The sequence below is a fragment of the Dermacentor variabilis genome, chromosome 4 (genome assembly GCF_050947875.1).
Source record: "Dermacentor variabilis isolate Ectoservices chromosome 4, ASM5094787v1, whole genome shotgun sequence".
Classification (NCBI taxonomy): domain Eukaryota; kingdom Metazoa; phylum Arthropoda; class Arachnida; order Ixodida; family Ixodidae; genus Dermacentor; species Dermacentor variabilis.
This window is the reverse complement of record NC_134571.1, coordinates 160442732-160469490: the sequence shown is the minus strand read 5'-3', so window position 1 is coordinate 160469490 and position 26759 is coordinate 160442732. Positions and strand designations below refer to the sequence as shown.

The 26759-nt window shown below is 45.6% G+C and overlaps 1 long non-coding RNA gene across 1 annotated transcript in view; it reads right to left on the bottom strand.

The window, feature by feature from the left end:
• Positions 1-4346: 4346 nt before the first annotated feature.
• LOC142578024 (uncharacterized) overlaps positions 4347-26759 on the bottom strand; it is a 28229-nt gene continuing 5816 nt past the window's right edge. The window contains exons 2-3 of the long non-coding RNA XR_012827133.1: positions 14800-14892; positions 4347-4539 (exon numbers count right to left, since the gene is read on the bottom strand). This is a non-coding gene — a long non-coding RNA (uncharacterized LOC142578024). The remainder of the gene's footprint in view (positions 4540-14799; positions 14893-26759) is intronic.

Genomic DNA, 26759 nt, shown 5'->3' with positions numbered 1-26759 from the left:
TGCAAGAAGGAGAACCTGCAAAATAGGCTTGTGATGTGTTTAATGAGACATCTCGCTCGACACCAGATGATGCCAGTAGCTTCGTATGCGCTGTGCTTTCGACGTTTCGTTCGCGTTGAAGCGACAGTTGCGCAGAGGTCAAGTTGCTCGCGGTTGCTGCAACGATTCTTAATTCCAGCTTTTTCATAGACAGTTTCCGCTGTCATCGAGCTAGATGTGCTCATGTTTACCTATGCGCGCTTGACACCGTGTTAGTTAAGTTAGTTAAATCAAGATAATGGGCTAGTTGGTTTAAATCCATGAGAATATGTGTGCGCGCGACTGAACAAGGACGTAGAAGGAAGCAGACACACAATGATAGCACTGTATTTGCGTTTCTGTTTCTTTCTACGTCCTCGTTGAGTCATGCTTACATGTTCTGTCATTGTTAATTTAGTGAGTGAGCGTTTGTTTACAAGTTCATACGGCCGATAGAGCTACCATCTTTACTTTGTACAGCTATCTACAAGTTTTCTATTGCAATCAGTGCTCCGCCTTTCGGGCGGAGTTGCAATTTTTTTTTCTCTTGCGTCGATTAAACTCTTATTTTTTCTCTTATGTCGATTAAACGCATGACGATAGGGAAGGAAATCGCATGTCATGATCGCAGCCAAAGTCGCGTAATATGCGTTACGATCGTGACTCACTTAGTACGTGAGTAACTCTTGTCACTCAAAAACGCAACACGAAGAGAAAGGAATGAGCGATATACCACACGGAAATGTTTCTGAAGCAGCCATGACGACATGGTAGCGTGGAAACTGTGCGCCTATAGTGCTAACACCAATACAGTGATCACATTAATGAATAGAGGGCACTTATGACGCCAGTTACTACTTCTTTTGCAAGAATTATTCGTTCCTCGATAAATTTCCAACAGGATTAAGTTCACTGGTACTGGGAATAAAATTTGTGGAACTTGGATAAATACGGCTGGTGCAAGGATTAAATCAGTTGGCACGTGGATTAATCGGGATGGCGCTGGGGTCTAATGTGGTGGCACCTGGATTAAAGTATTGGTACTTGGATTTAAAAAGCTAGTGCTCAGATTAAATTGGCTGGCACGTGGATTATTTTCAATGGTGCTTGGATAAAATTGAGCGGAAAACCTGCAGTGTCATCGTAGCTGCTTCACACACACATGCGTGTGCTATATCACTAATTTCCTTCTTTTCGAGTCGCGTTTCCGAATGGCAAGAGTGACCCACATTGCACGACTTCGGTTACAATCATTACAAGCGATTTGGCACGACACTAAAATTCTTGCGAGCGCTCGAAGTGACAGCTAACTCACCGCGCCAATTAAAAAAGAGCCTGTTCTGCTTTTTACGCTGGACTACTGCGTGCAATCGAAACGATTTGTCGACTTGCGGCAATAAATGTGTCAGGATCAACTTCAGACTTCCGAGCCAGTTATCGTTCCTGCTACAGGCGACTCCAGACAAAAGTACATATACCTGCTGCTTAATGCATTAGTAGCACTTTGCTGCTGCGGAAAGCTAAATCAACCCATGTAAGTGAAGCTTCAGCGTACATCACTAACTCACTTGAAGTGCCGGCTTAAACAGAGCACACTCTGTGACCCGGAACGAAAGCAGCCCTATCTAAAATGTATAAAAAGAAAGCGATGACACCCGCCAGGAATAAAGAAGTCCCGAGTGAACTGCTTTGAATAAACCACCATATTGTCAGTCCCTTTTTTTCAATGCGCAAGTTTTCTGACCAGTCACTCTTCATTGCACGTCGTCGGCTGTTTTCTGGAAGCGATGAAATTATGAACAAGGATCGACATTTGGGCGATTTGGTACTAGTTCAACAGGATGAAGGGGCAGCGCAAGACGACGAAGGCAGAAGGCAGCAACACACAGGACAGCGCTGAACTCACAACTAACTTTATTGGAAGGCATACGCGAACTAATTTACTACAACCCATAGCCACATGCTCTCCCATCGATGGCGTCTTTATCAGTGCGCAGCAAAACCGCAAACTCCTGTTCTAATGCTACTGCGCCTCATAGTCCGTTCGAAGTATAGTCGACAGGCTGCGATTACCTTTTCCTATAAGGCGAGTCTCAGTTTGCCAGTTTAATTATTGTGTCAGTCTTCTAATATTTGCTTCTTTCATGAGCAATTCATAGATTGGAAGCCTATAGATAAATGCAGAAATATTAACGCTAACGTAGGAACAAAAGAATAGAGTTGCATTTTAAGTAGTGAAGTATCTCCATGCTTAATGGTGGCGGTACCAGAAAAACTAAATCGGATGTTTGGTCTACCGGAGCAATGATGAAGTACTGATCTATACTGAGTGCAGCGAGTTATCTCAATCCTTTAATCGTAGTTTTTCTTTTGTTTAGTGAGCACGAAAAGAAAAAAGTGTACTCAAGAGACAGAGTGGATGGAACATGCTACCGGTGTGGTAATCTTTGAGTAAACAATAATTAAGCGTACCAGCTTGTGATGACCTTCAATAAAAATTTTGACGACGCTTAAAATGTGCCTTTAAGAGTGTAACGCGATAGCATTCAAAATCTCTGAGGGCTTCTCACGCTTCCCGGCAACCACAGCTTATGTAACCGTAATGTTTACCGGGAAACGCTGGGGGCGAACGCTATGCCTGTTGCTTTGAACGCTATGCATTTTGCATTGGCTGCAGTGTGGCGGAGGTGACTGCCATCTGCAAGGAACCGGGAGCTCTACTCCGTAGCCTACGACATTGGCGCGCGCTAGCGCGCGCAAATTTCACTGTGCTCAATGTTCGCTGGGCTCAGTGCTCACTGTGGCAAATCTCACTGTGCTCAATGCTCACTGTGGCCGGTCTATGTATAGTAGAAACGCTGTAAAAGGGTTTATGTTAGCTTTTCCGAGTAACAGAATTAGGTTTTCTGGTATATTTAAATTATACTCCGACGCTAACATGTCTGTAGGTTGTGTGTAAATCGTACTTTACGCGTTTTCTGACATATTTTACTTTGACATATTGAATTAGTTCAGCAAAGTTTTGCGCTACATGGACGGCCTGAGTGGTTGGGTACACGTGGTACGGAATGATGTTTGCCAAAACAACGGTCGACGCTAGAAGCCGGACGCCAACACCGGATTTTTGCAACCGCGGCCCTTAACGCCATGGCGTTAATGTTCGTATGACCCTATATTCACAAATGTCAAAGAAGCGCTATGATTGCAGGTTGTTTAGTGTGCTAATTCTCGCAGCTGCAGTGTATCAATCGTGCAGTCGCCCTAATGGGCCGCTGACTTCTTTCCTAAGCTGCAATTCCAATGTTCATTTTATGAAGACAGCGCAACTTTCTTGGATCTCCCCGCCCAACCAGATAACTTGAACGCTGGTGGCTATGGTCATCCGTATTTGTGCGTACGTTTGTTTTCACTTTACTTTCGCTCGCACTGTTCGTTTTTGTTTGGATAACTGAACGCACCATAAAAAACCTACAGAATTATGACACGCTATTTAATGTTGCCCTTCTAGTGTCTACCATATTCACGTAGCATTTACATTTGATATGGTTACCTATTTTTGACAAGGCCAGCCTGTAATTGATCATTCAAAATTTGTGTACGTATCACATACCTACACATATATTCTCTCCGGAAATTGAGGGCTCCGGAAATTGAGGGTGGCCTGGGCCTGTTTAACGTGCACCTAAATCTAAGTACACGAATGTTTTCGCATTTAGCCCCCCTCGCAATGTGGCCGCCATGGACGAGATTCAATCCCACGATTTTTTGTTTAGTAGCCCAATAGCATAGGCACTAAGCAACCACAATGGGTAGAAGGAATCAAATGAGCGAACATACTTACTTGCCCAAAACGAAACTAAGATCAACATACGAATGCTCTGGTCACTTTAGTGAAGAGCTATGTTAATCTCTCTGAGAATTGTGCAGTTAAGGTGTGAAGTGCATTTGCGCGGGACGTAGAGTACTTGCAGCAAAGTTTCTGTTAACTTTCTTTTCTGTCAGAAATATTTCAAAGCTAAGCTCATTCTTGTGGAGTACGTGCTGTAATGCGCCATCATGTCTGCTTTATTTTCTAGAGTGTACCAAATATGTAACTCCTAAATTAGGAAATCATTTTCTGCCGCAAGTTGGAATCTAAAGGCTCTGAAAGCATTTTAAGTTGATGTCTCATTTCTTTGTATTCACATATGTACGCTTGATATACCATGACACTCACAAATGAAGTTTCAACGTTAGCCAAAACTATACTTCAGTTCCAAGTTTCGGATGAAATGAGCCAGCGACGAGGTATTTTGTATATTGATTTTTTTACACAAGAAAGTTGAGGTCAAAAATTATATTGCCGAAAGCAGCGGGCGTTTATTGGCAAGATTAGCTTACAATACAAGCATCCATATGTTTCGGTTTTCAGATATATTCTTAACAGGCAGGTGGAGTTGGATATTCTTGGCAAAAAACTTTACCGGTGCCATTTTGGTTTACGCATGTACCATTCACATATTTTCCTGGACCGACAGTGTGCTGAAAATACAAAATATACATTGTGTAACTGATAATTTAAAGGTCAGTGCGGCCCGAAGGGATTGTCATTGTCGTGATGACTGAGTACAATGACGTTTTTTGACTATACTCATAGTCATCATAGTCAAATCATATTATTACTAGTCACTAGGTAATAGACCATTAGGCCTGTCATTATAGTCAAATCGTACATTTTTGATTTCCAGGCCGCTTGCCAGACTGTAATCTAGGCATTACGCCATGCATCCCGTGGACCCCACTTGAAGAACTCTTGGACATAACAGAAATTTGCCATTTGAGAAGTTAATCAAGCAACCCCTCATCTAATCGATTTTTGTCTGTGCCCTTCGCCCCCATATTCTGTCTACATTACAGAGCACGCACGTTATGATAATAAGAGAGTCCAAGAATTAGAAAAGACTGTGTACGCTCTTCGCGTCATCACCGATTTTCGGTACCATCACTCGGTCTTGCCCCCGATGACGCCGCCGGATTTTCGAGTAAGGGGGCCATGTAATACTTTCCTACTATAAAAGAAATATTGTGATAGACATCAGCCAGACTTCAGTAAAATCGCAAGACAAGAAATTTTAGCGTATTGCGGTTTTTCGAACTGTTAACGTTTTCACCATGCATTTATTCTTACATTACTGCTGCTAGTACTTAGTATTACCAACATGACGTGTCACAAATACCACGTTTGATAACTCTCTTCCTTTCAATGTATATATTTTTGTGCGTCTCTTCCATATAAACGCTAAACCGGTGCCTTGAGCGCGAAGAAAACGTCGTGGCCAAGTGCTGTACGAGCAGGCAGTCAACATGGTTGCGTTACGCAATTGTATATGTTGTATAAATACACGCTCTTGTTTTCCCTTCATTTACGCCTTATTGCGTTGCCAGTTTGGTGGAAGTGCCGCGGTCCCACACGCCCGATCACAGAGTGGCGCCGTGGTCGTGGCTTCGGTGTTTCTACGATGGTGGACGAGTCGGCAAGCTCACCATCAACGGCACCGGCAACATCAACAGCGCCGACAACGTCAATGACTGCCCCTTCACATCTTTGCGACCCGGGAACATTCTACAGTACGGATGAAGTTGACGTTGAGAAAATTGTTTGAAGAGCTATGAACGAGTGAATCAGCACAATCACTGGGATGTGGCCATCAGATCCCAATGAAAATCGGTATTTTACCTCCAACGAATGGCAAAGGTATGGTTGAACAAACACAAGCAGGATTTGCGACGACTTCAAGGAAAAACTACACGCACTGTTCGGGAGGCCCGTCGGCCAAAAGTTTCTTCAAATAAAGTCCTAGCCAGATGTGCTCCGACATCTACCGAACCATGCATATCCTATATTCAAGAGGTGTTGGCGCTACATCGGAAGATTGATGTCCAGCATAGCGAAGAATGCAGACTGACATGAATTGAAGACAGACATATCCGTATCCGACAAGGTAGGATTTGTCTTGAAGGGCGCAATGGACGACTTGTTCAACCTCTTCATGTGCTGAAATTTCACGATGCCTCCTCCTCAGCGATTCCTATGCGCGTTTTCTTTCCATTGTTCGGGCCATCATACAATAGAAATCAACAAATTTTGGTTGCGACGTTTTCAGCTCAACGACCAATGACTATCGCCAAATATCGCCACCTGAGGACAATTGGTTTTATACTTGCACTCGCAACCCAGCGGAATGGAGACTGTTGGTGAGCGCCCGATTTGTTTCTACTGCCGCCGTATCGGTCCCGTGGTCCACTATCGTAACAACCGCTGGCGGTCGTCACGAAGAACACAATATACCGCTTCTAGACGTTTTGAGATAAGCTACCGTCGCTCACAGCCTCCATTTGGCCATTTAAATAACCACGGCTCCACCATTGCGTTAACAGCAGATCGTCATCACTGCGAGGTCGTCCGCTCCACTCGCCACAACCACGTCGCCCATTGTCTCTTTCCCCCGGGCACCCCCAAACTCGCCGCTCAATTGTGAAAAGGAAAGCAAGGTGATGTAGCTCTCATAGGTGATGCTGCACCATCAACTTCTGCTGCAAATACTCTCCTTCTACTGCCGACAAGACGAAGCTTGATTGACATTGACGTTGTAACTGGGCCCGCACTTGTCGACTTCGGTGCGTGCGTTTCCGTAACGATTGCTCACTTTTGCCGGAGCCTGAAAAAGTACTAACGACTGCCACTTCCTAATTTCTTCAAGTGGCTCATGGAATAAGTCCTGCTGTCTTGCGGATGTGCAGAGCTGATGTCACTATTGCCGGTTGCGAGACCACTGGCGTATTTGCAATCTTGGTGCAATGCCCCAATGACAATATATTTGGATTGAACTTTTCATCGCCGCATGCGGGCCCTATTGTATGTGCTACCGCCATACTACAACTTGAGGTTCCTCATCTTACCGGCATTCCAGTGGTAACGCCGCTTCGCTTGTACTCAGCTGATTGTGTGCGGTTGCAATCAGAAGCGGCCACTTGTGTCACCTTGTCAGCATTATCATTCGTTCCCGACGGTGACTGCATGTCCCATCATGCTGACGTTCTAATCGGTCGAAATGCCGCCATTCAGCGCACTGTAGTGACCGTCACCGGCAACCAGGCACACTTCCATCTCCTCTAAATGAGCATCTCTACTCATGGTCTCCAGCAAGGCATTTCGGGGGCAAGGGTGTGTGCACTTGGTGTATGCGACGTATCCATCCTAGATGCTAACATTTATTGAGCCTTAGCTGCACCTAGTACCTCTAGGTCGCTCCCCGACGAAATGAGGAAGTTAATTGCTCCTGCTCTTGTGCCCGACTAAGTTTATGAGCTCCGCAGTCTTCGAGCAACTTATTAGAAACATGTTAAATTTCGGCATCCATTAGAGCAAACTTCGCTGGTGACTCGCCGTATTCATGCCGCAGCTACTCGTCCTATCCCTGGGCATCCTATCATGCTGAACGTCAGTTATTCAGCGTGAAGTGAGTAAAACGCTTGCCAAAGGCTTCATGGTAGCATAATTCAGCCCATGGGCCTCTCCTGTTATTGTGGGCAAGAAGAATGCTTGCCTCCAGCTAAGCTCATCCATGTATAATTTCGGCACATAAAGGCAAACACTTGGCAAAACCATGGGCGTCCAGCCTAACCCTGAAAATATTCGTGCCGTAGGAATTCCCCAGCGCTGTGTTCCGCGAAAGATATTCGGAGTTTCATTGGATTATCCTCGCGCTTTCGATATTATGCATGAAATTTTGATAACATAGCTTTTTAATCTTACGAATCTTGTAAAAAAAGGATGTGCAATTTTTATGGGGCCACGAACAAGCCGTAGCATTCTCCACGCAGATCAATTTTTTGAGCTAACAACCAATACTGGCTAACTTCGACCCATGTGCGCCCACTGAAGTTCGCACCGTCAGCAGTCGACATTGCGTAGGAGCTGTCCTAGCCAAATATCAGCATGAGAAGGAAGAAGTCATTGCTTACACCAACCTCCATCTTTTTACTTGGGACCAAACTTTTCGATCGCAGGGCGCCTTAGCCGAGGGAGGCCCAAAATTTCAGCTGCATTTGTATGACCGCCATTCTCAGTCATTACCGAACACCGCGTCATTTGATGGGTGTTTTCTCTCAAGGACCCAATGGTCGCCTTCGTCGCTGGGCTATCGGCCCTGCCTTCTCTATTTCTTTCTACTTCCTACTTCAGCTCAAAGAGTACTTTTTGGTCGTAATATACAAGTCGGACCGATTGCACCAACACTCTCACTGTCTCTCGCGTCACCCAGTTGACAGTGTTGGCGCTCCTGACCATGACGCCGACACACGCATTCTGGTTATCTCCAATTTGCTCAAAACGGGCATCGAACAGTACAGTGAGGATTGGTTGTCATTCATAATCAGCCGTATCCACTGTGGCCATTCCCACTCTCTTTTGCACTTTGTCCAACACGGCAACGTTTATACCGCCATAAACTTCGGCGAAATTGCCCTGAATTCGCGCTAGCTCTTCCACAGCATCTGGGTACTACCGTTCTCCCGCATCTTCATGACACATCGACACCTGGGCATCTTAGTGTCGGCCAGATCTACGGCCACGTGCGGCTGTTGTTTTGTTTGGCATGGCCTTTACCGTTCCATGTTCCACTACGTCCCCGCCTGCGATCGCAGTCAGTGCCGCATACGTCCTTTTTTTGAACCTGATGGCAAACTTGAAGCGGTAGGCATACCACCACAGCCGTGCTTTCCTGTCGGTCTTGATCTGCAGGGCCGTTTCCAACATCCATCTGCGACAATAAGTTCATTGCCATCGCGGCCGACTACGTGATCAAATTTCCTCACACGCGCGCCATGCCAACTAGCTGCGCTACAGAGGTCGCCGATGTTGGTCGGCGACTTTCGCATGGAATGTTCTCATAGACAATTTTCATGAGATATGAAAGACAGCTGCACATTGTATTTCCTCTACATTGCCTGTAATAGCGTTGTAGCTGAAAATCACGCATTGGAATTTAACCTATGACCATGCTTTAAGAAGAAAGCAATCAGCGTACGACGCTTCTTATTCCTTATTCTCCCTTTATGCCCTGATTAGTGGCCCCTGTTACCTATCATTCAGTCTTGGTGAAAGACATTGAGCCGAAAATTACAGGTAAATAAAGGCCATGGAACTGATAATGTTACACACAAGGTTTTGCGCTTTAACAATTATGTGCCTGCCACTAAAGACGGCAACATACAGAGACCTCCTCCACGTGATCCATTTTGCATTACACTGTCTCCGGGATTGGCCTTCTAGTCTATGACAGTGCGTGCACGGTTGGTGCACTGACTAAAAGGGGCTGATTCTGGAGACAGTTGCATTGTAAACTGCAGTTTACTTGCTAATAAACGACCAAGCAGGGGCCCTATAACGTAACACTATTCCAATATGTTTCTATTCCAATCTCCTGACGTCAACTTTGCGTAACCACCGGCGCAAGCACCGGGCGGTCGCCCGCAGGGTTGCCTGAACACACCAATAAAACGCTGTCCTCGTTCATAGGAGGTCACTTTTGTTTGCTTGAAAAACGAATAACATTGCCTACACTGAGCGGCTTGTCGTATCTCATTGGCTGACAAAATGCGAGGAGAACGCTCAAGTGGAGAGGGATTCGATGGGGCAGAGCCAGTGCACTGAAAATATGTAACCGGATGAAGAGGGTTGTGCCGGCGTCTGCGATTGGTCGGCTTTCCCTTACTTAGCTTGCGGTGGCTCGTCGTAAATCGCGGCGGCATGCAACGGAAGCTTAAGAATGAGGCTAAAACGGACCCTCAGCAAAGAAGGTTTGGCTGAATGAGGTATTAAACGTGCCGGAAGTGCTCGAAAACTTTACATGGCCACGCCAGAAGTTTCATTATACGCAAATACAGCCATGCTCTTCGGCAGGTGCGAGTAGCCAGCGACTGAGCGATCGACGGCAGCCATCGTTTATTCCTTTCGGAACGGGGCAGCCTGCGACTATTCAGAAGAAAATTCAGTTTTGTTCGGCATTTTAATGCATCTTTAATGCGTACATGCCACTTTGACGCGGTGAGTTTCCGCGGTTTTGTGACGTCGCGTGACAAGCAGGTGAAGTGGGTGCAGCCCGAAAACTTTTGACCGATAGCCGGGGACTAATAGCGAAAAGGCGTCGAATCAGAAATAACTGTTTTTCTTTTTTCTGTCAAATCATGCATAATCAGTGTGTTCAGATCATATCAGATGGGGAGGTATCGCGGTTTTTGTGACGTCGCGTGAGAGACAGGCGAAGTGGGGGTGGTCGAAAAAAAGTTTTTGACCAATCGTGGAGGGCTGATAGCAGAATTGGAATAGAAAAGTTTGGAATAGTTTTACGTTATAGCGCCCCAGATGCGGCAAACAGAAAGCTAGAGCAAAATAGAAATAGCAAGTTTGGCTTTATTAAAGGACTTGTGTACTCGATGACGTATATTCTTTTTTCGAATGATGCTTAGGTATTGTTTGTTTTATCAATGAATATTTCCTAGAAAACAAGGCCAACCGTGAGAACACGTTTAAAGCAAGTAAAGATGAAGGTGCTGTCCTACGTGTGAGCTATATTTCAGAGCGCAGGAGCGAGTCATGGTCAGAAAAGTTCAAAGGGGTTCAGAAAGAAAGCTTCCGTTTTTTTTAATAGATTTGTTGCGGTTGTTTTCAGTAGGAAGCACTCGTCAGCAAAGGCCCAAATTGATATCTCGCAGCATTTTTTTTGTGTTGTTCAATTTATTGGGCACGTCACAACTAATTTTTGATCCCTTCTTTCTTTTGGTATGTTTATGCGTTATAGGACGATCGCCCCGTGTCCTTGATAGACTAGGCGAGACACCTTTTGTGTATTTGGTCTATGTAAAGAGCGGATTATGTGTGATGTGAAGGCAAAATCCACACTAGGTAGGTGATTTGCGGCCTTTGCAGAAAAGTACATATCTAAGCGCTCCGGAGAGTTGCAAGTATGTTTGATACACGGCCCGAAATTTATACCATTACCCTCGTAAAATTTCAATTGCCACATATATCATATTTAGATAAAGTGGCGGAAATGTTAATGCAAACCTTTGTGTGAAGTTATATGCAAGTGAACAATGTGCACATTTTTCAATTGCAAATACCTTGATCTACTGATCAACGGTGTCATACGACGGTTACCAGCTGTGCCCAGCCAAGGTCCCAAGATAACTCTACGTACATCAACATTGCGCTTTGTTTGTACTTGTTGGCTGAAATGGGTGCCATGTTAGATGAAATGTGATGTGAAACATTATTTTTCCGTGTCTTACTAGAAGCTTTGTAACTGTTTATGAAAGTTTCGTTTCCTCCCTGTTTTATGCGGTATAGAAATTGCTAAGATTTTGTGGCGTCACTGGTGAAACAAGCATAACACCGTCTTCATTTTTGCTTAAAATCAGGAGCTGTTTCTGAGTAACACGTAGGTGCAGTCCTAACTTCGTGGACTACCTACTACCTTAGCAGTAAATGACGTATGCAAGCGATGCGATGCGTCATAAGTGTGTGTTACGAACACCGCAGAATTTGTACTGCTGCGGCGGGAGGGTTATAGACCGTTTCATCGGGCGAGGAGGATAGGGCGCGCGGAGAACCTTTCCTCCTCTCTGGCTTGCGCGACACGGCGCGGCCCTGCCTGAAAGTATTGCTGACGCGTGCTGCGGAACGATTTCGAGATGTTTTAGATCTTACTTTGTGAGCTTTACGCCATGTTCGTTCATATAAGGTCATCAGGGAAGCCTTTCGGTGCATCGGTAACTACTGTAGGCAGAAATATGTCTTGGGGGCGCAAAAATGTGACGTGCATAATCAGCCGCGGTGTATGCGCATTATCAGTCGCGGTGCGTGTATATGTTGTTTACTATTTTGCTTATATAGATTGTAATTCAAATGAGAAAACCGGCGTCTCTGTATTACCAGCATTAAGTGGTAAATCAGCTCACTGTCTGATCGATTGGCGTAGGGAGTAAAACATAAAACATAAGAGCGCATGCTCGTGCACGGCCAACCTAAGGCAACCATGAAACATCAGAGCAGCAGGCGCTATCAAATATATGTGATAAACTGGCATCGTTCTCACGCATTTCAAGTCTAGTACGCTTGAAATTACAATATGTCTACGCTAGCCTTGCTGCATGAGGCCCATGGCCCTGCTCAACACAGCGATCACTGCGGTTGGTGAGCCAGCATGATACATATATAAGCTGTGTGCTTCGGCATTGCCTTTTTGGCCTGTATGAAGCCATAATATATGAGAGGGTTCGCATAAAAAGAATGCGATGACAATTTTTGAGCGCAAAATTCTCGTAATACATGTAAGTGCGTCGTAGAGAATTGAACGAACACAAATGAAAAAAAAAATTCGATTATGATCCTCTTTCTCTAAAAATGCAAGAGAAAATGGGCTAACGCCGCACAACATTTATAAATATGTGACCGTTGATGCCGTATGCTTGGACCATGCGCTATATAACAAAGATATCTGTAATCCAGCACCTACTACTGCTTAGGACGCTCGCGAAGTTCGTAAACGGTCGCTAAAGAAGCTTAATTCAGATTGTAAGGTATGCTGCTACTACTAGGCAAAACTATTTTGTTCATGGGTGGAAACCTCATCCACCAAACCAAGTAGTCACGCAATGTAACCTGCAGCGAACAGTTTGAACGCTTGTCAAAGTATAACAGCACAGATCCTATCGTAGCAGAACGGTACCCACGCTGTTACGATCATCGCGTATGTTTCATGGCTCCTAAACTGCAGCTTAGAAATACAGGATAATACTGCAATAAGCTCACATTAGTGATTGGAACATTCAGAAATACACAACTGATCTCCGAGGCTGACTGTAGGCTCAAATATGCGCGCACACATCGCGCTGCGTGTTCCGTCCACCTCAACGCCAGCAAAAATTCCGGCCACGACGCCTTAAACCACTTCAGCACGTCTCACAGAACCGTTTACCACGTAGAAGACGCACGTCATACTAAACAGACCGCACGGCCGCGAAAACAAACGCCAGAACCTACTGCCGAGTGTATACCTGCCATGCAAAAGACCGCTTTCACCCAAGCCAGTAAGGCGCTGCTCATAGGCGGCGCCACTGCGTTCACAATATGGCGGCGCCTACGAAAAAACGGTCTATAGAAGAAACCCAAATAAATTTTAGAGTAGGTGAGGGGAGGACACTATGGCTTGATCTATGTTCATGCAAAGCGAGATGTGCGCGTATGACAATTTCTCTGGAAACCGTCGTTAACAAGTGCTTAAAAGTGTTATATGAGGGTAAAATTTAAAACAGGTCAGTCACACAAGGGCGACATGTTAATATATCTGATTTATGTGAGCACAACCAAAACTGTTATTGCAGCTGCTCGTAAAAACAAAAACAATTTATCTCGTAATGAAGTTCTGCAATCTCAGAAATCTGTCGCTTAATTTTCCTTTTTTTTCTGTGCTTGCACTTAGCAACAACCATTTCTCATTTTGCTTTTTCCTGGTGTGTAAGATGAATCTACGTGACTCAAAGTGAAGCTACACGCAGTAGAGCTGTGGCATAGCAGGTTAGTACAAGACGAGTTGACCAGCGAGCCATGCGTCAGGTCTTGCAATGCAGAAGAAAGAACTAGCTCGGGCCAACTCTAGAGTATGTGGCTACGGCAGATGGCGCCCTAACCCGCCATCCAAATTGTTCGTCCTGAAGTCGGCACTGAACCCAAGTATCCGACTACTAGTCTGCATGCATTTCTTCCACTGTAATCCCGACTTTAGACGGAGTATATCGTACATAAGCATTGACACAAAGCGTAGGGATTCTTGGTTCAGATATTGCGCTAGCTGTTGCTGTCACTTCCGCCCGCAGGGGTCAGTGTTCCTACGTAATGTTATTTCACATGTGCCAACACAATTGGGACCTTCCATGGCATTTAAGCGAACAGCTCGGCAAAACCACGCTGTTCGCTTCATCTTTTCAGGTTATTCACCCTTCAGCATCATCACACCACTAAAACAACGCACCGAGTTGGAATCCTTATAACATCGTTGTTAGTTTGGTCGCCTAGATTTATTTCATAAGCTATGTCATTATTCGGCGCTTGAAGATTACTTATTTTCGCACCCGCTGTAGTTTTCCCGCGCTATGGTCACGATAACAAAGTAAAACTCATAACGTTACGCTCATCTCCTTATGCATAATTATTAGTGCGCTTACCACCAACCTACCAACACGCATAGCTGCTGGAGCTATCTAACCACCTTTCCAGACATTGTTTCAAGAAAGCGGTTAGAGTTGGCAGATTGGTTATTACTTATTCTTAGGACATGTGGATGTTAATGTAATGTGTACCAAGTTTCTTGAGGTTTCAAGAATTACTGCATATACTCCCTGTTCAAAACTATTTATATTACGTTCCTTGTGTGTTAGTTTCATCTCTACAGTTTTATTTCATGTTTATAATTCATGATTGCTTTATATTTCATGTTTCTACTTTAATAAATATATTATTAGCTGTATTTCTAGCGTTAGGGCTGCTTTCTATATGCACGAGTTTGTACCGACCCCTAAGGTGTTGTAAATATATAAAACAAATAAATTTGTGGAAACACAAGACCTTAATGCTGTTGGAAAAGATGGTGCTGGTTATGCATTGTACACTTACAGGGCTCTTTCATTCGTATTTAACGAATATATCACTTATGGTCTGACAAAAAGCGCAAGATTTCTTACTTGACATGGAGTTCCTGGGGGTAGAAATCCATAGTATTTAGTTCCACTCTCGTAACATGTGAATGCACAGCCAACTTGACCGCCACGCTTAGGCTGCAAGATTGACATCTGTGAATTGCACCTGCGACCTACAAGTGGGTCTCTGCACCTCCTATAAATATTCCTAGTTTTCTAATATCGTTGTACCCACAGTATGCCGTATGCTAACGCAGCAAGAACATTCCAAATACCTACATATTCAGTTTACTGGCAATTTCTTGTATGCGGGAACGAAATCTTGAACTCTATTCTTTTACCAGTGTGCCATCTTTGCAAATAGAAACTGCGCTATGCATTGCAATAACTGCTTAGCCGAGCAATTCAATTACAACAGTTTAATTTCCACAGTCATCGGTTCAAGACTTTACATACAGGAGTCGTTGCAACCTCTCTCTCATTTTTTTTTCATTAATTTCATGGGAGGTGGCAGGTGTTCAATCGCTCGTAGAGTTTTCCGATGAAAATGTATACATAAAAGACGTCCTATGAGATCGCTCATTTCGTTATAAACGCAACGTTTATTATTGCATAGATTGATTCATATTATTCTACAGCAGCACAACACGTACAATGTTTACATATTATTTTGTCCTTATCCTCGTGGTACCGTAGTTCCAGCGCCAGTTTACGGAGCTAAGCCTTTGCTGTTAGAGGTGGATTAACGTCGTCTTTTATACAAACTTATTTATCACTTGGCTACATGGATAGTGCTATTCGGATTATGAGAGAACCGATGCCGCCGAAAGTGTGGATTATGATTGCGATATGTTACTGCGATCAAAAAAGAATAACAGCTGGCTTACAAGAATTGCGAACGTTTAGGAAACCTAAGGTTACCACGAAAATGAGGAGGCATTCCTACTACAGCGTAACTATCAGTGTGGCTAGAAGTGCAAGAAAATGGTATGTACACTTTTTAATGGTTTTCTAAAGTCATAGGTCAATACAGAAGTTTAATTTTCAAAAAAAAGAAGTGGCAAATGTTATGGGATATGCCGGCAGACGCGGAGGTGGCTGATTTCAATAAGGGCTATAAAAGTCGCAGTTTCGCCCGAAAGGCCTAACATTGATTGCGAAAGTAAAACACTTCCTGTTGCGTCTTGCTTCCACGCAAACTAGGCGCGCGACAACACAGCGTACATGAACCTACCAGATACCTCAGGTAGCCGACAGTTGCACCAATGGCACATTACCTGCAAAATAGGGAACGCGCGGCCGCGGCGTGGCCCTAACCAGCCCCCTCCCCCTTCCCATGCTAGCGTGCCTATACCTCGCCACTTCCCCAAGTGGGTGCGCAAATAGACGGCGCGGCTTCTCCCTGGCGTCTCTCGTACGCGTGCGTAATCGAGGCACCATTCTTCCCAGCTGACTCTCGCACGCTGCCCTTTCCCCTGCAGCACAAGGGGCGCGGCCGCATTCTTCTCGCACTTCGATTTAATCCGGAAATTCACAGCTGCGCCGTCGCTGGCGCCTGAATTTGCCAGGAGTTTCTATACAATTGCTATCGCAAAATTTAATATGATGTCCTTTTGTGCGCGTTTAGAAGCATGCAAAATGTTTGTTACAAAGTTTCCTAGATGAACCGGGAGGACAAAAGCCGGCAGAAACTTTAAATTTTAGATCAGAGGCCGTTGTATGGGTGACATGCATGGAAACACTGACATCTGTAGATTAATTATATGTTTGTAAAATAATCATTGCAGGCTCTTTGGCTCTCGTACTTCATGCATTTTGCAAATAATCTAGTTGTTATTATACTTGCTTAAGTGCACTAGTCATAGTTTATTTGTATTTAGTTGAAGGGGAAGCTCATTTTAAGTTACTCAGAGTAAAAGGTTTGTGGGTTTAGAGAATTACAGCCTTTGCAGAAAATTGCTTACTCAGTTGTTGTAGAACTTAAGGCCGTTATCCCCAATGTGTTCCTTTATCCTCAATGACGTGTACATGACACGGGGTTAGCATAGGGTGGAAATGGGTGCTACGTTAAGTTTAATATATGGCTAAACATTATTCTTCCTAGCCTGTATAAGATCTTTGCAAATAATTACTGAACCCTACTTCTTTCTCTGTCGGTTTGCCGTATGCGCGGTTCCCATCTCCCAGGCATTCTTGGGGAACTAAACGGGGTACCTGGTTTATATTGTAAAGAATAAAGAGGTTGGCTATGGGTGACGTGTAGCTATGCTTTGCTACGTGCGAGATAATTACGACTTTTGCGAATCGTTTTAAGAACGGGGCACAATTTAGCCCGCTGCCCTGGAAGAACTGCCATCAAGATGACATTTAGCCCGCAAAACCACAGAGTGAACACCAGCTGTCTGTTATTCTTTACAAATTAATCAGTTTCCACTTACGACGCCGAGAGCACGTAGGAAATTCTGGCCAATGCAGGTCCCCCAATACCGACTCAGGGCAACCAGGCATACTTGCACAGGAGTAAGACATGAACACATTTGTTTCGGCTCTTCTATTTCTCATTACTTAGGTTTGTAACGCTGCTCAGTTACTACAGAAAACAGTCAACATCCCCGTATGGCAGATGGGCGCACTTTGAAATGTTCACTGGGAACAAACTAAATTATCTTTGCGCCACTACAGCGTGTTTTTAATGTGATGTACTATGTTTCTTCATTATGCCGTGCAGAGAAATTGCAAAAGCTGCGATTTGTGCCACTAAGGCCAAGTATATTTGGAATGAACTTAATGTGCTCCTCTTATGTAGTCGTAAAGCATGCTCTAGTTTTTTATCTTAGAGACAGTGGCAACATATTTAAAAGCAATTTGTTTTTGGTACTCCTTGAATCCAATTACGACAAAGACATACTGAAGGGCATACTGCTCTGGTTATCGCTCTTAAGGTGTAGCTGTGGCTCAGTGGTATGTTCACAGGCTCAATACTCGTCGACATCCATTTACTTCACTATCTGAAATGTAAAAACAATCTTCAGCGCCCAGCAGCTAGTGAACAGCAAACTTCACTGCACTGCCACGAACCAACAATGTGACGTCAGCGCTTTCTCCGGCCTTAGATATGCACCGAGATGCAGTCTGACGATGCATACTGCCCTGAGACAGAAACGACGTTGAGCCTCATTTTACAGCGACGTGCATTTCGAACCTGAGCTAGAAGCACTCTAAATTTGCACATCTTTCTAGTTTTTCGTCACGCATCTATGATACGAGAAGCTTCGCGTTAAGATTTAGGGCCCCAGTAGTGTTACGTCCGAAAGAAATCTAGTCATATGTGTAATACAAAATCAACATTCTGTAAATGATGTTTTTGGTGGAAACCTATAAGAAAGTCCACTTGCATTCAACTAATGAGCGATGAGAGGTACTCTGTATAATCCGCTGACGCTCAATTCTTGCTTACCTGAACGCCACCTGGAACATAACAAGGCGGACCACACATTCATGCGCCGTGAAGAGAGAGAATGGGTGTGATCAAGAAGTGCAACCATGTTCAGAAGAGTTCCAGAACCTATCCTGTAAACAGATGTTCAACTTACAAGTTAACTATTCTAGATCTTCTCAAGGTAATTCTATCTGCTATGTACGTATGCCGCAATTTCTGAAGGTTTTGGAAGAAAAAAGACAAACAGTCAACCGGGATGCTCATCACATTAGTGACAGCAGTAGGTCCCTGTCATATCTTGACGCTCCTTTCAGCCATAATTTCACACAGTGAAACACCAAGGAAAGCAACTATCGGAAATGGACGCTAATCTGAGTAATTTCTACATCAAAGCCAGCGAAGCTGTATAAGCGAGTTCTCCAATTACTTCGGAAGTAGTGTGTGTTTTTGTCGATGGTGTGCCTTGCCGATGTCATCGCTATAAGGCCGTTTCGGGGCGGTGCTGGTTGGTAAAGAGGAGGGTTTATTGCAGCCCCTCTTTGAAAAGTACGATCGGCACATTGGAGGCGTGCCCGTTGTGGTAGAACAGTAATTGTGAGATGAAGGCGCTGAAGCGGAAGGGTGGAGGAGCGGAACGAAGAAGGCAGACGGCAGCAAGCTCGAACGGGACCAAGGAGTAGCCTCAAAAAGATGGAAGCAGTGGCGTCGTGAAGGACGAGCAGTCCTACCGCTCTGATGTCACGCGCCTGGTGATCTGAGGCTTGCACAGTCTCCTAGACGTGCACTTGGTCTTGACAACTTCGTTCGTAGGTGCAGGTTCGGCTGTCCTTCTGGACAAACGATAAACGTTTCTCTGTTTCTCGAAAGAAGACGACAAATGACACATGTAATGCCAAACCTGTGGCATATTAGCTGCCTTTACAAACAGCGACGTCAAAAAACTGAAGCGAGAGCAGACGTCAGCTGCTAAAAAAATGCTGGCAGAAGTTATTTACAGGTTATCACAAATAGCCGCTGTAAATGCAAAATTGATCATCCCATGCAGCTAAGGAAAACAGTCCACAACATGGGCCAATTAGACCAGCGCTTCTCATTGCAATATGAAGACATACTCATTGAAATGAGGGAACGGTTCTGCGAAATAGCTAATCGAAAGGGTCGAAAAAAGCTGAAGCATGGAACGTTACTCACGAAATTAAGAAACTGCAGAACACGTGAACTACCTGGAGCAATATCGCCAGTGTCAAAATTCATAAATCCATGGTCGGCCGCTAAGTCAGAACGAAAACTGAGCTTAATTACCTGACCAAGCAGGTGAACCTTGCTTAACTGACATGAGTAGAAATTGACTGCTTCCATATGCTTCCCGATAAGCCAGGCAAACAAGCAGCGGCGCTCGTTCGCTTTATGCCACATGTCCATGGGATTAATGGAGAGATAAGAAGGGTTATATATATATATCAAAGAATTATTATGTCCACCTAACTTAAGATCTGGCTGAAGAAAATAAGAAAAACTTTTGCTAGTGAAGAGCGCTAGAGCGCCAGAAAAACAGTACCAGCTTGACACATAGATGGAAGGCTTAGGCACAAGTCGCATGGCGAGCGAGCGATACACATTGTATGCGAAGCCAATTAAGAGAAGATGCAGTGAGCTCGTGTTTCATTTCAAACCTTTACTTTTTACTTTCACGTTCTTCTTTTTTTCACTGATGACGGAATCATGTAAAATAAATATTCATTAGAACTGTGTTTTTTAATTCTGCAATGAACAGGTTTTTTTTTTACCCGTGTGAGTGTTTGTCTATTTCGTTGTCTATAGCAGGAGCCTGAGCAATAAGAACATTCAAATGGAAACAGATCCAGATGTATTAGGTTACAAGTTTGGCATCGTTGCCTTTACAAGCACGTGGTTTTCTTCGGTTACCGATGTCAAATTACTTGGTGGTTACATATGCGAAGGTTTCTGCAGAAAAAAATCGTCAAGCTGGTGGTTCCTCACGTTGTAACAAAGAATACACTAAATGACTCTGATATCTCGGAATTTTTCGAGCTTAATGTTCATCCTGAGTCAATTTTGGGAAATGCTTTGGCACTGTGATCGCAACCACTTATCGTTCTCATTCTAGCGAATCAGTAATTTAGTAGAGTTGTGCACGTTGTTCTTCTATAAATTGCATTTTCCTTCAATGCGATGGTGCTAATTGGCGATTTTATTATATAAGCTTACAGCCATTGCTCAAATGCAGTGTTTCATAAATCTAACAGAAGAAAGGGGGTTAACCGAGGAGCCCGAATTTTATTAGTCATAGCATAACAAGCAACAGACAGTGACACCAATGACAACAAAGGGGAAATTACTTGCGCTTAATAAATGAAATAAAGAAACAAAAAATAATGGAAATGAAAGTGGATGAAAAAACAACTTGCCGCAGGTGGGGAACAATCCCACAACCTTCGCATTTCGCGTATGAAGCTCTACCAATTGAACTACCGCAGCGCTGTTTCCCCGTACACTTTCTTGGGTATTTAGGCTTCCTAGTAGAACCCTGGGAGTGTTACCCAGCGCCACCACACACAGACATTGGCAGCGGATGTGGAGCATTCTTTCTGCCGCAGGCGTCACGAGAACGTGATCTTTTTGGTGAAGGCAGTCGCTCAAATACCCACACGTGATATCTGAAGGCATCAATGTTGCCGGATTCGAGACACTCGTTATGTAATAAACCAGAAGAAAGCGGGGTAACCGAGGGGCCCGATTTTTATTATTCATACCATAAGCAGCCAACAGTGACACCAAGGATAACATAGGGCAAATTACTTGCGCTTAATAAACGTAATGAAGAAACGATAAATTAATAGAAATGAAAGTGGATGGAAAAAGAACTTGCCGCAGGTGGTGAACGATCCCACAACCTTGGCATTTCGCGTGTGATGGTCTACCAATTGAGCTATCGCGGCGCCGTTTACCCGTTCACTTTCTTGGGTATTTATGTTTCCTAGTGGAACCCTGGGAGTTACTGGAAATGAAAGTGGGTGAAAAAACAACTTGCCGCAGGTGGGGAACGATCCCACAACCGCCGTTCCACATCCGCCTCCAAGGTCTGTGAGCGCTGGCTTCTGGCGCTGGCTAGCACTCCCAGGGTTCTGCTAGGAAACATAAATACCCAAGAAAGTTAACGGGTAAACGGCGCCGCGATAGCTTAATTGGTAGACCATCGCACGCGAAATGCCAAGGTTGTGGGATCGTTCACCACCTGCGGCAAGTTGTTTTTCCATCCACTTTCATTTCGATTAATTTATCGTTTCTTTATTACGTTTATTAAGAGCAAGTAATTTCCCCTATGTTGTTCATGGTGCACTGTTTGTTGGCTTCTTATGATATATCTCACAGAGTACTTTATTTTTCTATCAGTACTAAATCGCCCACCAGAATAACGACAGACACAGAAAGTGCAAAGGACTTTTGTATCCCAAATCAGGATGCCGCACATATCTGTTACCAGGAATCCTTACTCTCGACAAAACAGATAATCTGCCAGTCTTTGTGTCGGAAAGCACAGTGTTTTGTGTGGTGAACCCTTCGTTTAACAGCAATATCAACAGTGAGGCAGTAGATGCATCTGAGTCTATCGCCGAGAGTATAGAACAGGCGGGTTTATTTTAAAAAAGTGATCCATATTTATCCTACGAATAATATTTAGCGCAAAATTAAAGGATGATCACTACATCTGACCCCTACACCAAGTGAAAGGCCACAGGATAGCCTCAAAACCATGCGTTAATCGTGAGAGTGTAGGAATACGTGATGGTTGCCAATGAGCCTTGCCGTCGTCCCTGCCTTGATTTCGACTGATAGGCGAAAGCTGCGAGCGGAATGGTGGCTGTGGCAACCAACGTGGCAGCCTTCCAGAACGACAATACACGTGCCGAGCTTGCACCTCGAGAACGCACTGCGCGTCGTCATTCCTTTTTCATTCGTAGCCGGCTAAGAGTGCTGACAAAAGTGCCCCTCGTTGCGGCGTCGGTAGGTTCTACAGGGCCCCCCGCACAGGCGGAACGGCGATAAAGCGAGGTAGTGAAACCAGGTGTCAAAAGCGTCCATGAGCAGTCCAAATAGTGCGAGTCCGTTGAAAGCGGAGGGGACTACCAAATCCCTCCGATGGACAAGACTGCGGGTTACGCTGCGGAACGAACGGCACACAGCACGTCCACATGGGGAGTGTGAAGCCACACGCCTCAGCAGCAATTCACGCAGTCCATGCAAAAAAAAGGGGGACAGCGCGCTCTTAGTGGTGGACACGACAAGCGGCAAGATGGATCGTGACGCCCTCGCAGATGCCTGAGCCATGATGGACGTAGCTTGTTCACGCGCTTGTCCGGTCTTGCACGATCCGCAGTCGACAGCTCAAGATGCAGACTTCTGCGTGTGACCTCGCCCGTGTCTCGACAAGAGGGTCGTGCGCACGCTGGCCGCAACCTGGGTATTAAGGTCAAATGCTTCGGAGGCAAGTGGCGCTCGCGATGGCCAGGAATGCGCTGTTGGAGGTCGCTTGATGGCGGCACTGGTGCGGGTGGGATACACTTTGATGGTCGGAGCAGCAGCAGGCGACTCGTGCTCGTTGTTGCATGTCTTTGTGTTACGTTAAAAAGTACTATCGTGCCTTGTAGCATGGGCATACTGAGGAATTCTGGACATTGCACTTTCACTATCCTGTGGAACTTCACGGCTATGGACATGCGTAACTTAATGGGCAAAATTTTAAACAGTTTTATTTCTATGTAATAGCCAAGTATCAACAGGCTTCAACTGTCTGCGCCAATAGGTTGTGGATTGTTAGAACATATGCATTTATGGCACTAACTAGCAATATTGGTGGTACGTTAAAGCATTGTTTTGGTAGGGAATGCACAAGTGGTTCTTGTGGGGAACGAGGAAAGGTTAGCACTATTTTCTGCAGCCCATGCGGGAGCCCGGCTCAGCGCCAGCAGGGTGCCGGCAGTGGGCTTAAGATAGAGAGAGGGTAGGAGGGAGAAAGGTAGAGGGTCGTTCTAGCAGCATCAGAGCAGCCCGGCAGGGAGGGCCCAGTGGGTTTGATCGGAGGAGTCGGCTGGAGGTAGACCGTATAGGAGGTGGCCCAGCAGAAGCGAAGTAGTCGCAGATGAGGAAGCCCGAGGTGGTGGGATTCCCGTTAGGCTATCCGTCTTTGTAGAAACTTCCTATAGTCTCGCCGAAAGCCCCGACGAGTCGAGGTACTTGACGACACTTAGGAAGGCTTGTACCTGATTACGACAGGGGAAGAGGATATCTTCCTGTTGTGAACATGGGAGCCCCAGGCGGTGGAACTCCTGCAAAAATCGGCTGCGATGCTGCTGGTGAGCAGGGCAGGCCAGCAGGAGGTGCTCCAGAGTATCTGGTTCACCGCAGGAGGCACAGGCTGGCGAGGTGGCTTTCCCAAGGCGGGGCCGGCGGGCTGCCGTCCAGTAGCAGCCAACTCGCAGTCGGAGCAGCAAAAAGGCATAACTTCGTGGGAGGCCGTGCTGTGGAAGGGGCCGTGGAGGCCTGCGCAGGGATACCCGTTTGTCCGGGTGGCAGGCGATAATGTGCCGGCGCAGCCTGTGTCTCGAGAAGTCTGCGGCCGTTACAGGAGGGCTGAGGGAGACGCTTGAGTGGTGGGCACAATTTGCAAGACTGTCCGCCTCTTCATTGCCCGGGATCCCCCCGTGTGCCTGTAGCCAATGCAGGGATAGTGAGCATCCTGCGTCCTGAAGGGCCATCAGTCTTGAGGAGAGCAGCGCAAACCCAATGCTAGCCCTGTCAGGATTCTTCAGACAGTTTAGCGCCGCCTTGGAGTCGCAGAACAAGGCTGCCGGGGTCGCTGGTAGCTCCTCTGCCAGTAGGTCCACAGCAAAGTGGAGTCCTGCTAGCTCTGCTGCGGTAGAGCTTGGATGTCCCGGGAGACGGCATAGCTTGCACTTTTGTAGGGCCGGTGCAACGGAGGCTGCTGTGGATGAGCCCGTCTCCGGTATCACGGACCCATCGACAAAGATGTGAAGGTGGTGCCCAAGTCTTTCTTGGAGGAGAGAGGCTGCCGTCTGGTGTGGGGCACATGTTGGGGAACGCCTGGCAGCTCCGTCAAGATAGGGATTGGTGGTCGATGTGGTGGGCGAGGCTGCACAACGTTTGAAGGCGTGTCCCCTATGACTTCCTTATAGAGGCCACACAGCCGTCCCTTGTGTGATGCTGGCCGGGAGCGAAGGTGGGTCAGGAGTGCTTGACCATCTGGTGCACGGCCTCCCTCACGCAGTTGTCCAGCAGGGCCTGGAACTCCTCCGCATCTGTGGTAACCTGCTGGGCTCGGTAGCTGTGCCACTATGCAGTCATCCAACCCGCTCGTTTTCGCTACGCAGGGTTTTGCACCGCTCATCACCCAGATGCTATTCCTGTCCCTGGTTCCTGCCCCTTCGCATGCCACCTGTGCCATCGAATCCCTTCATTTCAAAGCTCCCGCCGGCCTTGCTGCACAGCTGCCTGCAGTTTCAGCCAGCCCGGCGGCGCTACCTCTGCTATTCCTCGACTGCCCCCGGACTCTCCCATGGTCATCGACAGCGACAGACACGACGACTATAAAGGCGCATCATCCACGCTCGGCGCTCTGTGGGCTCGGTGGCTGTGCCACTATGCAGTCATCCAACCCGCTCGTTTTCGCTACGCAGGTTAGTAAGCAAAACTCTCTTTTCGCAAAAAAATTGAACAACTACTGTCTCCTGCAGCTGCCGAGCCCACAGTGTTGCCTTTCTATTGCTCTCGAATGTGCTGATGTCATGCTTACCCTGTTGCTCTTGGCTGGCGACGTTGAATCAAACCCAGGCCCCGAAAAGGTGCTAGAACAACTGAAGAAACTGTCTGATGGACAGTCACATTTAATCGCCGAGGTCCAAGGACTTAGAAATCAACTTACTACTACGGTACAAGCTATTTCTGATCTGAGTAACAGGTTATCCGCCCTGGAAACTAATTATCAAGATGTTGTAACCCTACGCACCGATATAAACACCATTTGCGCTAACACCACCCAAACAACCAAAGAAATCCGAGGTATAGAAGCCCGTTTGGATGATGCCGAAAATCGCTCACGACGTAACAATTTAATTTTTTACAACATTAAAGATGAGAATGCATCCGAAACATACCCCGAATCTGAAGAAACAGTCCTCCGCCTGTGCCGTGATCACTTAAACTTATCCATTGACCCCAAAGAAATTGAAAGGGCTCACCGTCTCGGGCGCCATTCTGCTAACCGCATACGACCCATAATAGTCAAATTTACATTTTATAAAACCAAGGAGCTGATTCTTTCAAACGGCCGTAAGTTAAAGCGCACCGATTACAGCATAGGAGAGGACTTTTCACGCCCTGTCCGAGAAGCGCGAAAGCACCTCGTAAAGTTTGCCAAAGCTACTAACACTGATTTTTCATTGCGCTATAAAACCTTGTGTATCGGTACTAAACGTTATGCATTCGACGAGTCATCACAATCTGTACATGAAATCTCATAGCATACGACTTATCGCCGCACTACTAATTTTCCTTGTAAAAGCCTTCGCGGTAAACTGCCAAATCTTTCTTTTTCTGTTATCTTTACCAACATACGTAGCTTCCTCCCAAAGCGTGAACACATCTGTAATCTTGTTTCTTCATCTGCGAGCAATATACTCGTACTAACAGAAACGTGGCTAACAGACGACGTCACCGATCCGGAAGTTTTGGCTGATTTGCCGCAATTTAACGTTTTTCGCAAGGACCGCGAGAGCTCACGAGGAGGAGGTGTTCTTATTGCCACTAACCAGCTGTTGCCTTGTTCTGTTATTAACATCCAATCGGAGCTTGAAATACTATGGGTAATCTGTCGTTCTATACCACAAATCGTCATACTAGGCGCCTGCTACAGACCCCCCTCCAGTAATCCAATCTTTTCTTCGCAGTTAAACGATAGTCTGAATCAAATAACTGGCAAATATCCCAACGCGCGCATTATTCTTTTTGGTGATTTTAATTAGCCCTCCATTGACTGGCTGAACCTAACGCCAACAGGCAACACCGAAATAACTAACTTCGTTGACATTTGTTTGGATTTCAATCTCACCCAGTTAGTAACTGAACCCACACGAGTCACACATGAATCCTCAAACATCTTGGACCTTATTCTAACTAATCACCCAGAAAGTTTATCATCGCTTACTTACCTCCGCGAAATCAGTGACCACAAAGTTTTACACGCTACTTTCCCTGTCACCCCTGAATCGCGTCAAACTTTCCACAAAACAATTCGCCTCTATGACAGAGGGAATTACGAAGAAATTAATAATCACCTGACGGCGTCATTTCCAAACTTTGAGATGGGTTTCGATGATCGATCCCTGGAGGATAATTGGCTAACTTTCAAAACTAAAATTGCCGAACTCACCGCGAAGTTTATTCCCACCATCACATATCGTGCAAGTCACAACAAACCATGGTTTTCTAAGCTCTTAAAGACACTCGAGAACAAAAAAAGAGACTTTTA